The sequence below is a fragment of the Astyanax mexicanus genome, chromosome 3, assembly GCF_023375975.1.
Source record: "Astyanax mexicanus isolate ESR-SI-001 chromosome 3, AstMex3_surface, whole genome shotgun sequence".
NCBI lineage: Eukaryota > Metazoa > Chordata > Actinopteri > Characiformes > Acestrorhamphidae > Astyanax > Astyanax mexicanus.
In genome coordinates this window covers 15,153,703-15,166,178 of record NC_064410.1, presented here as the reverse complement: position 1 = coordinate 15,166,178, position 12,476 = coordinate 15,153,703, and the positions used below count along the sequence as shown (strand labels likewise).

The 12,476-nt window shown below is 39.8% G+C and overlaps 1 protein-coding gene across 5 annotated transcripts in view; it reads left to right on the top strand.

Moving 5' to 3' along the window:
- The window catches only part of kansl1b (KAT8 regulatory NSL complex subunit 1b), a 150,342-nt gene continuing 137,866 nt past the window's right edge, over positions 1-12,476 (top strand). For 3 of the 5 annotated variants that reach the window (XM_049476106.1, XM_049476105.1, XM_022666745.2), the window contains exon 1: positions 2,779-3,282. The gene's annotated coding sequence lies outside the window, so the exon portion shown is untranslated. Of the gene's footprint in view, positions 57-2,777; positions 3,283-12,476 lie in introns of those variants that run through there. The other 2 variants (XM_049476103.1, XM_049476104.1) reach the window with 2 other exon arrangements.

Sequence of the window (12,476 nt, the reverse complement as noted above, 5' to 3'; positions counted from 1 at the left end):
TTGGAATAATGAAAGCTGTTTGGATGAAGCGGCGCAGAGGTCTGGGCCTTTCACTGGTGAGAAGAGCCACGTTTTATAAATTAATGTTATATTATTGTGTGTGAATGCTATTTTTTTTTAGGGGGGCTTTTTATATACACACTTTATAGCAGTAACAAATCTATTTATTTAAGGGAGAAAATTTATCCAAACCAACCTGGCTCTTTGTGAAACAGTATTTGCTCCCTAAAACTAACCAGCCACCCTTGGGTCTTTCACATCTCTGTGGAGAAATGTTTTAATTTAACTATTTTGGAAGGGAGAGAGGGAGGGGGTTGAGCATTAGCCACTCCAAAACCTTTATTTAGTTTTTTCTGTAGCCATTCAGAGGTGGACTTTGATTCATTGTCCTGCTGCAGAACCCACGTATGCTTGAGGCCAGAAACTGATAGACGGACATTCTCCTTCAGTAATTTGTCATAGAGATTTTCTGGTTCTAACAATCACAGCAAGTTATCCAGTTCTGGGAGCAGCAAAGCACATAATTTTCCCCCCAAAGTCCTGGGATTTATCCAGATGTTTGTGGGCAAATGTGAGATGGGCCCTTGTGATCTACTTGGTCAGCAATGGTTTTCGAATTGGAACTCTCCCATAGAAACCATTTTCACCCAGTATTATTGAATCATGAACACTGACTTTAATTAGGGTGGACCTGGCCTGCAGTTCTTTAGATGTTGTTCTGGGTTCTTTTGGGATGTGATGGATTATGTTATCACACAGGGCCAGGTTGGTTTTAATATATTTTTCTCTTTCTTAATAAATTAACTAATTTAAAAACAGCTTTTTGTGTTAACTGGGGTTATCCTAAATTGTGTTTGATATTTTGAAAAATGTAAGCATGAAAAAAAGCAAAAAAAAAGTGGGGACATTTTCATATATATGGCCCCTAGCGGCAATCGGTAGTTCTACAGGTTCAAAACAACTGGGCTATGGGCTGAGAAAACTGAGAAATGCTGCTTAACCCATTAGTCTTAAATGTAACTGTATGGTGGTAGGGAGAATGCCAGTGTTTGGCCTTCAGGGCCTTCAAATGTTTTTGCTAGAAATGATTCCACTTTCATAATTTTTTTAACCAGTTTGCTTTATGCCAATGATTAGCAGATCCCATTTTGCAGAACAGTTGAGTACCGAATCAGTCTCCATTAGGGGTGGGCGATGGCCCTAAAATAATATAACGATACTTTTGGCGATATGATAAAACACTGAATAAAAATTAATATATTTGTAAAAGAAATCAATGATCCAGAATACCATGATACTAATAATGCACTCCATATATCTCTATATGTCCAGGACTGAAGTAAAATAAATTGTACTGGACAGATATAATAGTGTCAGATAGAAGCAAAGTGTCTACCTGATGCCTCCTGTTCACTGTTGTTCTTAATGAGTATTTTGAAATACATGACTAATTTGTTTTGTGTTTACTTTCATTTGGGCACTCTTTTATAAACTTAGATATATACATGTGAATTCTCTTTTTCTTATCCAATGTCTTGACACAAACACTTTGCAGAGAGACTGAACAGATATGTGTGTTGTGGTATCCGCTTTTCCCTTTCACAACAAAACAGCAGGTTGTGTTCTCAGGAACCTTCAGCCATAAACAGTTGCAGCACCACTTTCCCACAGATCACTGTGCTGCTTTTATGCATTTTAGTGCGATTTTGTTTTGTTTTGTCCAAATTTTCAATATTTACAAACAGCAAACTTAATTTTTTCCTTGTTTTTACCCAACTTGCCAAGCTTAATGGAGTATTATTATGAAAGCCAGTTTGCTGGATATGGATTAGGCTAACTGCAGCTATGCTTTATTTAAAATGTAAAGTCAATATGGTCGGAGAGGCATCATTCCATATATACACTGCTCATAAAATGAGTTGTATTAAGAACAGAATAACATGACAGTAATCAATGTAAATCAAAAGTATTATCCCATTGCGGCCGATGTATTGAAACATACTCAAAATCTAAGCGAAAATCAAATAACAGGCTATTGAAACAACTTCAGTGAAAATTCCTCAAGCCAAGTTAAAATGAAGTTCTCCGTGGCATTGCCAGACTCTGTCACATGTGCGCAGTGCGAACCTGCTCTCATCCTTGAAGAGCACAGGGTGCCAATGGTGCACTAGGATGTGTTGTGTTGTTCTCTGGCATTTGGCCATCATCCTGTGCTGTGTTATGCTATAAACACAAGCACCACTTGTGGAGGTCCCCATACCACCCTCGTGGTGTCTGTTTCTGACAGTTTGAGCAGAAACTTGGATATTAGTGGCCTATTAGTGGGTTGTTGTCCTCCTACAGCCCTGTCTCTTGATTTACTGGCCTTTCATATCTTCTTTATGCTCTGGACACTGTGCTGACAAACTTTCTTACCACAGCTTGCATTGCACAACTACCTGAGCAACTTTTGTGGTTTGTAGACAGTCCATATGCTACCTCTAGGGTTATTAACGCTTAAATAATAAAAAATACATAAATGTCAGTGGGTTGATAAATGAGCGATTCAACCAGATGATTGTTCTACAACCGAAGTTGTGGGCCGTGCTGTGCAGGGAGGCAGCGGGAGGTTTAGATGTTTAAACCTGGGGTTACTGTTTAAAGGTTCAGGCTGTTTTAAGCCTGCAGGAGATGGTGGTTATGTGAAGCTGCTCTGTACCTCCACCGTGCGGCGGACAGGGGGAGCGGGTGTTGCCCTAGCGGCGGCTGAGGGTACTGCCTCCCGCTGCCTCGCTCTCTGTTTCTGTTAGTCAGACTGAATCTGAGGAGAAGCAGCGAGCCGCCATTTTCCTAGCGCTGCTCTCTCCGCATCAACAACAATAAAATCCGACCGAAACGAAGCAAAACCGCCGAAATACCACCGGCAGGAGCCTCTGGCAGCAGGAGAGGACAACCAGCACTCAAAACGTTGTCCATGAGCGGAGAATACGGAGTTATTTGTGTGTCTTTAGGCGGGTGTTTGTGGCCTTTGTGGTGAAGCGGAGAGCGGGTCGGTTCCTGTAGCTCCGCGGCCCCGTTTCTCCCTCTTACCCATTTCAGGACTGCAAAACGCGGTGCAATCGAAAACGGAGAGCCGAGGGAGCCGGAGCTCCACCGGAGAACAAGAGCAGGGATACGGCGCTACAGCATACACTCACACCTGGATGAGTTTATTTTTGCATTGTGATTATTTTCAACGTGTTAGTTCGCAAACTGCGGATATTCGCTACTAAAATTCCCTCGGAATCGGCTCCTCATCACGTGGTAGGTCCTTCCTTTTCTTTGTTACTTTAAACTGGGCAGTGTGGGAGAACTGGAGGAGCACTGTATAAAAATATAATTTTAACAACAATCTACAGCTGTATTTTAGCTTGGTAAATAATTGATTAAAATATAGGTGACTTTAATTCCGCGGAGTGGGCGGGGGTTTAAGTATTTCCCCTCGGGTTTCCCTCTCTGTTTCAGTTTGGATGGCAGAATTAGGCGGACATGACTAAACTACTGTCTGCTCTTTATCAGCACAGCGTTACAGAAAGAGAGAGAGGGGTAAAGGAGGTGATGGTTGTAAACACGTGACTCATTTAACCCACTAGTCTGAGCTCTAGTTTTTCTCATAATTCCTGCACTATTTACCCAGTAGGCATGATTAAGTACATTCATTATTAAATTACTTCCAGCTTGGTTTTCTGCCTTTCCCTACCTATTCCCCTGTCCGGACGTTAGCCATTTAATGTTAGTGTCACCTGCATTTCACAGCCAACTTTGACACTTTCAGTAAGAAATGTTGTGAACCATCAACCGGCCGTGCTTAGCTGCTTTTAGGACTTGGTGCAGGGAGACGCCACGTTTTGCCCAGGAGGATTGCAGATATTGTTTACTTTATCCTGAGAAACCCCAGCTCTGCAGGACTTTAATACACTATGCCTTCTAATTAATAACTTGGGACCATTTAGTCAGTTATAGAACATCAGAAGCCCTAACTGTGGTTTAGGGTGTCAGGTGAGCGTCTGTAACACTGGGATGTGTTTGTAAATGACGCAATGTCCTTTTGCCGTGAAAGTCTGAACAAGGGAGTTTTCCATAACATTCGGTATTACATAATTTTCCATTTTGGCTAAAGTTTCGCTCTCGGCCCATTGGAGCTCAGACCGGTCAGTGTGGAGGAAAGCTCTGGTGTGGTTGGGTGAACTATCAGTCCACTGATTATTAACCTAACCCGTTTGCCCTCGTGTTTTTGCAGTCCAGCTACAGTGCATATCCTTACACCAGACCCAAAGCCTTAGCGTTTAAATAACACATGTGCGAGTTTCTCTGTACTTTGAAGGGCCTGTTCACGTTTTGATTTCTTAAATTTAAGCTTTGTGGTTTGTGGTTTCACCCCAAGTTAAAAGTAATGTGGGCCTTGGGTTAAGGAATCCAATCAAGAGTTTTAACCCCTTTTATATTTTTGCCCTAACTTTCAGGGTTCGTCTTAATCTAAATTTAATTGGAATTGAGTTAGTTAGTTTTTTTTCCTTTAGGTGTCTTTTAAACAGGTGCCTCCGTGCTAGGTATAGTCTTTATTTACTGCTGTTGTAAGGGGTACAGGTTCCTCTGTACGCAGTTCCTTATTTTATAAGTGTCAAGTGTCAAGCTCTCTTATATTCACCCAGGTCGTGCTCTAAGATAAAACTGTTTTTTATGTCTGTATTTGTATGTTACTGAAGTGAGCTGAAGGAAATGTCCACACAGGACCGTAAGGTTATCAGGCTAGAATTCAGCAATGTCCTGCATCCTTACAGGATGTTATGTTAACTGGTCAGCGAGAGAAGTGTTGTAATTTTCTTCAAAGCGGTTCACTCCGGGAGAGTCACTGGGAGTGTTTATTTTTCACTTTTTCCTCATTGAAACTAATTTCCTCTTTTTTTCCCCCTCTCTGTATTTACTTTTTTACACCTTTTATAAATCCTAATGCTTTGTAAAGTATGATGTAATTAGTTTTCTATTGTTGGTTTGACAGTCTTGATGTTACACAACACATTAGCTGTTCAGTTTAGAGTCGGTCTTAAGTGAGAGCTGGAACATCTATGAATAATGTAATGTAGAGTGTAACTACAGGCTTTGTGTATTAGTATACTCCACAAATCTGCCTTAGTTTGATGTAGGCTCTATGAAAATAACAGTAAAGACATGCTGTTGTATAGTCATTTTTCTCATGAAGTTAAGATGAGTTAATGTTTCCTTCCTCAGATGAGTATGAGGGTGATTAGTCTAAAAAGTGAAATTGACTACAGACTGCTTAAATGAATTGACTAACTTCGATTGAGACTACTGGAAAGTTCAACACTTGGACAGACCTTTGTGCCTTTTGTATGTTTGTGTTGGATTTGCAGTAAGGGTTGGTTGATATGGAGCAACTAAGTAAAATCAGAGTTTGTAAATGTCTGATAATTGTATACTACAATATGCACTTATGTCCTCAACACAAAACTATATCAAAGGTTTCAGTACTGGAGACATGTTTTAAGGTTTTAAGGTTTTAGTCAGTTTACAGTAGCAGAGATGCAGCATCTTTAGTGTGTAAAACTTATATATGTTATAATATGTTGAAATTAATACATTTCCTTAATATACATTATTTTTATTTTACTTATTCCCACTAGTATAAAGTGTCTAAAATATTTGCATTATTGTTTCATTTTTGTAAATAATGATCTCAGTTTTGTTTTTTAGTGTCACAATCACTGGCTATAATGTAGTTAATAGGGTAATCTTTCCTGTAAATCCTATAAATTTGTTAAAATGTGTTCTAAAACACCATTAACTTCAGCATACTGCCATACAAGATTTCAGCAACAGAAAATGGATACTTTATTTTAAATTTAATACAGTACTGTTATTATAGGTTGCACCACATGAGTGGTCACTCCAAATGACAAAGTATCGTATCATTACTATTTAACTATTTAAAGAGATGAATAAACAATAAATTCAACAAAATAAATAAATACAAAAATAGAATTCCATGCAAAACCAGAATTGTTTTCTTTTTTTCCCCCAATTTTTCCCTAATTTATATGACCAATTACCCAACTCACTTATTCAGACTTCCCCTATTACTATTACTATTCCCCTAGTCCCCAACACCAGGAGGGTTAAGAACATGCACACGCCTCCTCCAATACATGAGGAGCATCACAGCACTAACACTCGGAGGAAAGCACAGCGATTCGGTTCTGATACATCAGCTCAGAGACGCAGTCTTGTGCTGATCCACATCACCCTAGGAGAACCATCTACTGTACCCACCCAGAGAGAGCTAGGCCAATTTTGCTCTCTCATGGCTCCAGCAGCTGATGGCAAGCTGTATGACTGGGATTCGAACTGGCGATCTCCTGATCATAATGGCAGCGCTTAGCCCGCTGGACAACTCGGAGCCCTGATTTAATTAAAATATCAAGGGTTTGTCACGAACACCAAGGTTTCGTAAAGTGTTTTTTTTTTCTTTCAAAAAATCCCATAGAATTGAATAAACCAGGTTTGAGGGTGCATTGTGTCAGTACCTAAACGTTGAAGAAAGCTTTCTAAAAGTTACTAGATGTTCTCAATTGTTACAATTGTTTTTTTTTGGTTGTTTCTGGTTGCACTTTAACCACAAAAATGGAAAGTTTAAGTAAAAACGAAATAAATAAAAACTTGTTTTTAACCATTTCTTTAGCATCTGTAGTTTAATAAAACATTTTTTGGGGCCATATTGCCCAGCTCTACACCTCCCTATAACTATAATATATAATTTCTTTAGAGTGGGCCGTGGCAAACCCCCTCATTCACACATTCTCTGTCTGCGGACCTCGGGGGCATTACTCACAGCTTTAAAAGACAGTCTGGTGGCGCTGATTTCCTAAATAAGAGCAGGGCATACTAACAGGGTTCAAGGAACTTCAAGCTACACCAGACTGCTCTTTTAGTTCACTTCAGCTACGCTGTACCAGCAACAGCAAACACGCTTTTTAGTGTGCTTTTCGGACAAGGTTGGGCGAGTTTCTTTAGAGCGGGGCGTAGCAACCCCCCTCGTTCACACATTCTCTGTCTGCGGACCTCAGGGGCATTACTCACGACTTTAAAAGACAGTCTGGTGGCGCTGATTTCCTATATAGCCCGCAGCTGTGCGCAATTTAGAGTCCTATTTCATTACTCACACTCGCTGAGGAGTCAGCCGAAGGAGTCAGCTGTTGTGTGAAGACCAACGCCGGTAAAGACCTGGGAGTCTACCTGCGCGAGTCTACCGACAAGGCAGCCCGTCCTACTGCCTCCTAAAATGTGCTTCCAACACATTTCTGTTATCTCCGGTATGCACAGAAGGCGAAAAAACACACACAGGCGCCAGAATCATACTAACCTGCGTCCACTAAAGCAAACCACGCCCCCTTCTACCTCATTCTCTGTTGGGCTATGGAACTGCCAGTCGGCTGTTTATAAAGCAGATTTTATTGCCTCTTATGCAAATCATTTATCATTACAACTGCTACTCCGGCGGTACTTTCAATTAATTATTCCTTCTCCCATACTCAAAACTGACCTATTAATCACTAATGGCTTGAAACATACTCCACTACTACCTACAAACACATACAATTCATTTGAGTATAATGCGACACTGGTTAATACTCCAGTAAAACTTGCCATTATATCTACAGTCCTCCTGGACAAATGGGCGAGTTCACACATGAACTCGACATGCTACTGTCTTCTTTCTCTGAGCAAGATTTTCCCATGCTCATTCTAGGGGATTTGAACATCCGCCATGACAGTACCAGCTTCACAGACTTCATATCCTTCATGCAGTCTTTCGATCTGGAGCAGGTCCCCAGCCCTCCAACACATAAAGCTGGCAAACATCTAGACCTGATCTTGACTTGTAACTGCGACACCGACACTTTAACTGTCACTCCTTTGCACCTCTCAGATCACTACTTCATACAGCTCAATGTTCATATTTCAAATAAACCCACAGCTACTCCTACTATGGTCTCGTTCCGCCGAAATCTTCGAGATCTTTCAGCAGAAAAGTGCTCCTCACTGGTGAATGATAATATGCCTCCACCAGGCTCATTTTCATCACTCAATTTAAATGATGCCACTTATTCTCTCTGCTCCACACTAAGCTCCTGTTTGGACAACCTCTGTCCTCTAACATCTGGAGCCATTAGCTCAAGCAAACCACAGCCATGGCTTCAAAATGACACACTCAGGGAACTATGCTCCAAATTCCGAGCTGCCGAAAGAAAATGGCAAAAAAAGCAAAATCATGCAAACCTGCTCCTGGCTTCTTTTCCAGCCAACCTCACTACTGCTAAAGCTGAATTTTATCACAAAACAAACAGCTCCCTCACAGAGTCCCGGAAACTATTTGCTACATTTATATCACTACTCAACCCTCCACCTCCTTCTCCGGCTACATGCCTTACAGCTGAAACACTTGCCTCATTCTTTACTGGGAAAGTGGCAGCCAACAGCAGCCAGTTTACTGATGTAACATGTAGCAGTCCTACTACATGCTCTGCTGCGTAGTATCCCTCTACCTAAGGCGTCACTTTCTACTCGTTTACTCCTCTCACTGAGAACGAGACACTGGCTCTCCTAACATGTAGCCGTCCTGCTACGTGTCCACTTGACCCAATTCCTTTAAACCTACTGCAAACCATTGCACCTGCAATCATTCCGGCTATCATTCACACGATCAATGCCTCTTTAACTTCTGGTGTTTTCCCAACTGCTTTCAAACAAGCGCATGTAACACCACTGCTTAAAAAGCCTTCTCTCAACCCTGCCCAGGTTGATAACTACAGACCGGTGTCACTACTACCTTTTCTCTCTAAAACATAAGAAAGAGCAGTTTTAAAACAGGTCTCTGGCTTCCTCTCCCAGAATGACCTCCTGGACCAGAACCAATCTGGTTTTAAAAAAGGACACTCTAGCGAGAAGGCTTTGTTGTCTGTGACTGAAGCGTTGAAAACTGCCAGAGCTGCAGGTCAGTCCTCAGTGCTCATTCTGCTGGACCTTCGACACAGTCAACCATGACTTCCTTTTAACTATACTCTCAAACATGGGGATCTCAGACAATGTGCTGTCATGGTTCAGATCATTCCTCACTGGGCGCTCGTTCAAGGTGTCATGGCACCCAGCTATACCTGTCATTCTCACCTGAAGATCATTCGATCTCTGCACGGATATCACAGTGTCTCTCAGACATATCCGCATGGATGAAGAAGCATCACCTTCAACTAAATCTCTCAAAGACTGAACTTCTGGTTATACCAGCTAATCCATCTTTTCAACACAACTTCACTATAACCATCGACTCTCTGTCTCTCTCACCGACAAAGGTTGCTATAGAAACCTGGGTGTTATGGTTGATGACCAGCTCTCCTTTACGCACCATGTGGCTTCAGTTGCTCGATACTGCCGCTTCGCGCTTTATAACATCAGAAAAATTCAACCGTTTCTGACGCAACAGGCCACCCAACTCTTGGTACAAACAGTCGTCATCTAACGCCTCGACTACTGCAATGCCATACTAACTGTGTAGTAAAAACCACCCCAAATGATCCAGAATGCAGCAGCACGTCTAGTCTTCAACCAACCAAAACGGGCACGTCACCCCACTGCTCATTGAGCTCCATTGACTACCAGTTGATTCTTGCATCAAATTCAAATTACAATTGCCGACAAGGTGATGACAGAACAGGCTCCTTCCTACCTGCACTGATCACTCCTGAAGGCTTACGCCACCTCCCGGCCGCTGCGCTCTTCTAATGAACGTCGCCTCGCTTTACCAAACAAATGTAATGTAATGTATATTCATCAATTATTTATGCAAGTTAGGGTTGGGCAGTATTGAAGTTTTTCATACCAGCATACATCGTCAGATTATATGGCGGTATATGGTATCAACGCCATATAATAATTGTAATCATGATTTTAAATATTTCACTAGAACAGTCACCCTGCCGCTGCTCCTTCTGTTTTATAGGTGTTGCGTCTCATAGCGCTGGTAAATATTTATATTCTGTCTGTTAAGCTACTTCTTTGAGATTAGTAAAATTTTATTGGCTCTTAAATTGTTGTTTTTTCTTTGTTTGGTGTTGTCGCCCAGACATAGTTTTTTTTACTTTTACGTTGTTGTTTTTTTATAACTAATATTTATTTTTGTACCTGTGTGTTCACTATTTCGCTTTGCTTTTTTAGAATTCGTTAGATCATATTTCTTTTAGCATTTTGAGCTTAATTTAGTTATTAGGTATTATTTAGTTTAGGTTATCCCAGTTCATATCTATTTTTATGTTTTAATTGACGTGCATATCACGTATACTTCACACAGTATATTTTATCTTGATATAGTTTATAATACACAGTCATCCTGCATCAGTAAAATGTTTATTTCCTTTATTAATGACTGGAATTTACTGTATTTCTGTTCCTTTGGTCACAAAAACCCAACTAAAAGGCAGGAAATGTCCGCGCAGAAGCGCAGGCTCTCCCCACGCAGGGCGATTCTCGCGGCAGGGGTGCTGAAGGCTGGGCTATGCCACCATAGGAAATCTAGACACTATATTATCTAACTGTAACACTACGTTAATAATCTGCAGGTTATAAATGTAGATAATAAATAGTTAAATGGTGATTAGCCCTGTAACAGATAATGAGCGGAAAATGCCCCTTTCGGTGCTCCACTCTTAAATGGCAACCCACAAAGAACCACATTTCCCTTAAAAAACTACAACTTTATTTTGTAATATTACAACTTTATTCACGTAATATTACGACTTTATTCTAGAAGTGAACTGTTTTTATTTATTTATTTTTTATGGCCCTAAAACACGTAATTTTAAGCCAGACAAAAACTGTGTGATTTTTTTTTTTTGATCGGTGTGGAGAGCTCATTTGCATGTTTAAATGGTTTGTCCTGTAGGAAAACGCATGAGATTTATATGCTGACATTAACCCACCTGCGGAGCTTTAAACGCGCAGATCAGCTGTAACTTTTAGATCAGCACAAAAATCACAGTGTGATTTGTTACATTGAACATAGTTCTATGTCAGTCACAGACCATTTTCTTCAGCCGAAACCGACAGCGCGCCAGGAAAGCGGTGAGAATTCTCGCCGGCCCAAATTTGGGCATCGGGTCAGTCAGGCTTCTCGTTCAGGCTCAGGTTCAGGCAGACAATCTAAACTTTCCTCTGGCTCCAGGAAATAGTCTGTGATGTAGTCATCTGTTTTTTTATACTATTTTTTATTTTATATAAAGCTATGGTATGATAATCACCATATAGCTAACAAAGTATTATTGTTAATGAAAACAAACAAAATAACAAAAACTGAAAGTGAAATTTCTCCTTAACTGAAACTAATAAAAACGGTAATTAAAAGAAAAAACTAAAACGAACTGAAATTACAGATTGAATACCCTTATTTTCGTGTTTTGTAATTTATGTATAAATAAATATAATAAGTAAGTAAGGAATGATATTATTTTGTTATATTTTTCGAAGAATAACTGAAAACATACTCAAATGTGGTATATTGAAATATATATCTTTATCGTGATATTAAAAATTCCATATTGTGATATGGCCAACACTAATTTAAATTATTAATAAATGAAATTAATTAAACTTAGGATTTCTTGTAAGTATCAAAAATATAGGGCATTTATCAATAATAAAGGCATAAATATTAGCTTTACGTTGTGCACCTTAGCTTCTGAACAGCAGAGATGTTGCCAGTTCTGCCAGTGTTGGATAAGTGCGCTGCATTCTTTTCCACCAAGTCTCCCATTAGACAAGGAATGTTTTTGGAAATACATCAAGACCTGTGGAATAATTGTGACAACAAAAGTATTAAATTTTTTTTTTGTTTGTTTGTTTATTACGTTTTACACTACTCGGATCTAATTATTTGACATAACTAAGACTAAATGACAATAATACAGTAGGTTCGTGGCTGTGTATTCCGGCCAGAGTAACTTTAGCTCAGCCTTACTTTAACACAGCGCTATGTTAACTGACTACTAGGGGTGTGACGAGACGCTAATATCACGAGACGAGACACGATATTGGGTTCACGAGAACGAGACGAGATTTAAAAATAAAATTTCAAAGAAAACCTCAAAAATGAAAAATGGAGTTTTGTTTGGCAAAATCATATAACGCAAACTTAACAGACTGGTTTCTCTCAAATCTTGATTCTATAAGAAATAGAAATAAGAATAAGAATAAAAAATAAGAATTAAAAATAAAACTATTCTAGGTCTTAAATAGTGCAAACAATAAGTGCAAACCACAACCAGTCATATTAAGACTATACCTGAAGTGCAAACAGAGACAGAACATGTTTTTTTTAATACAGTACAGAGCTAAGGGATTAGTACTGCCTATGAAACAGTCACGTGTAAGATTTACTTGTACAGTAAGATTTA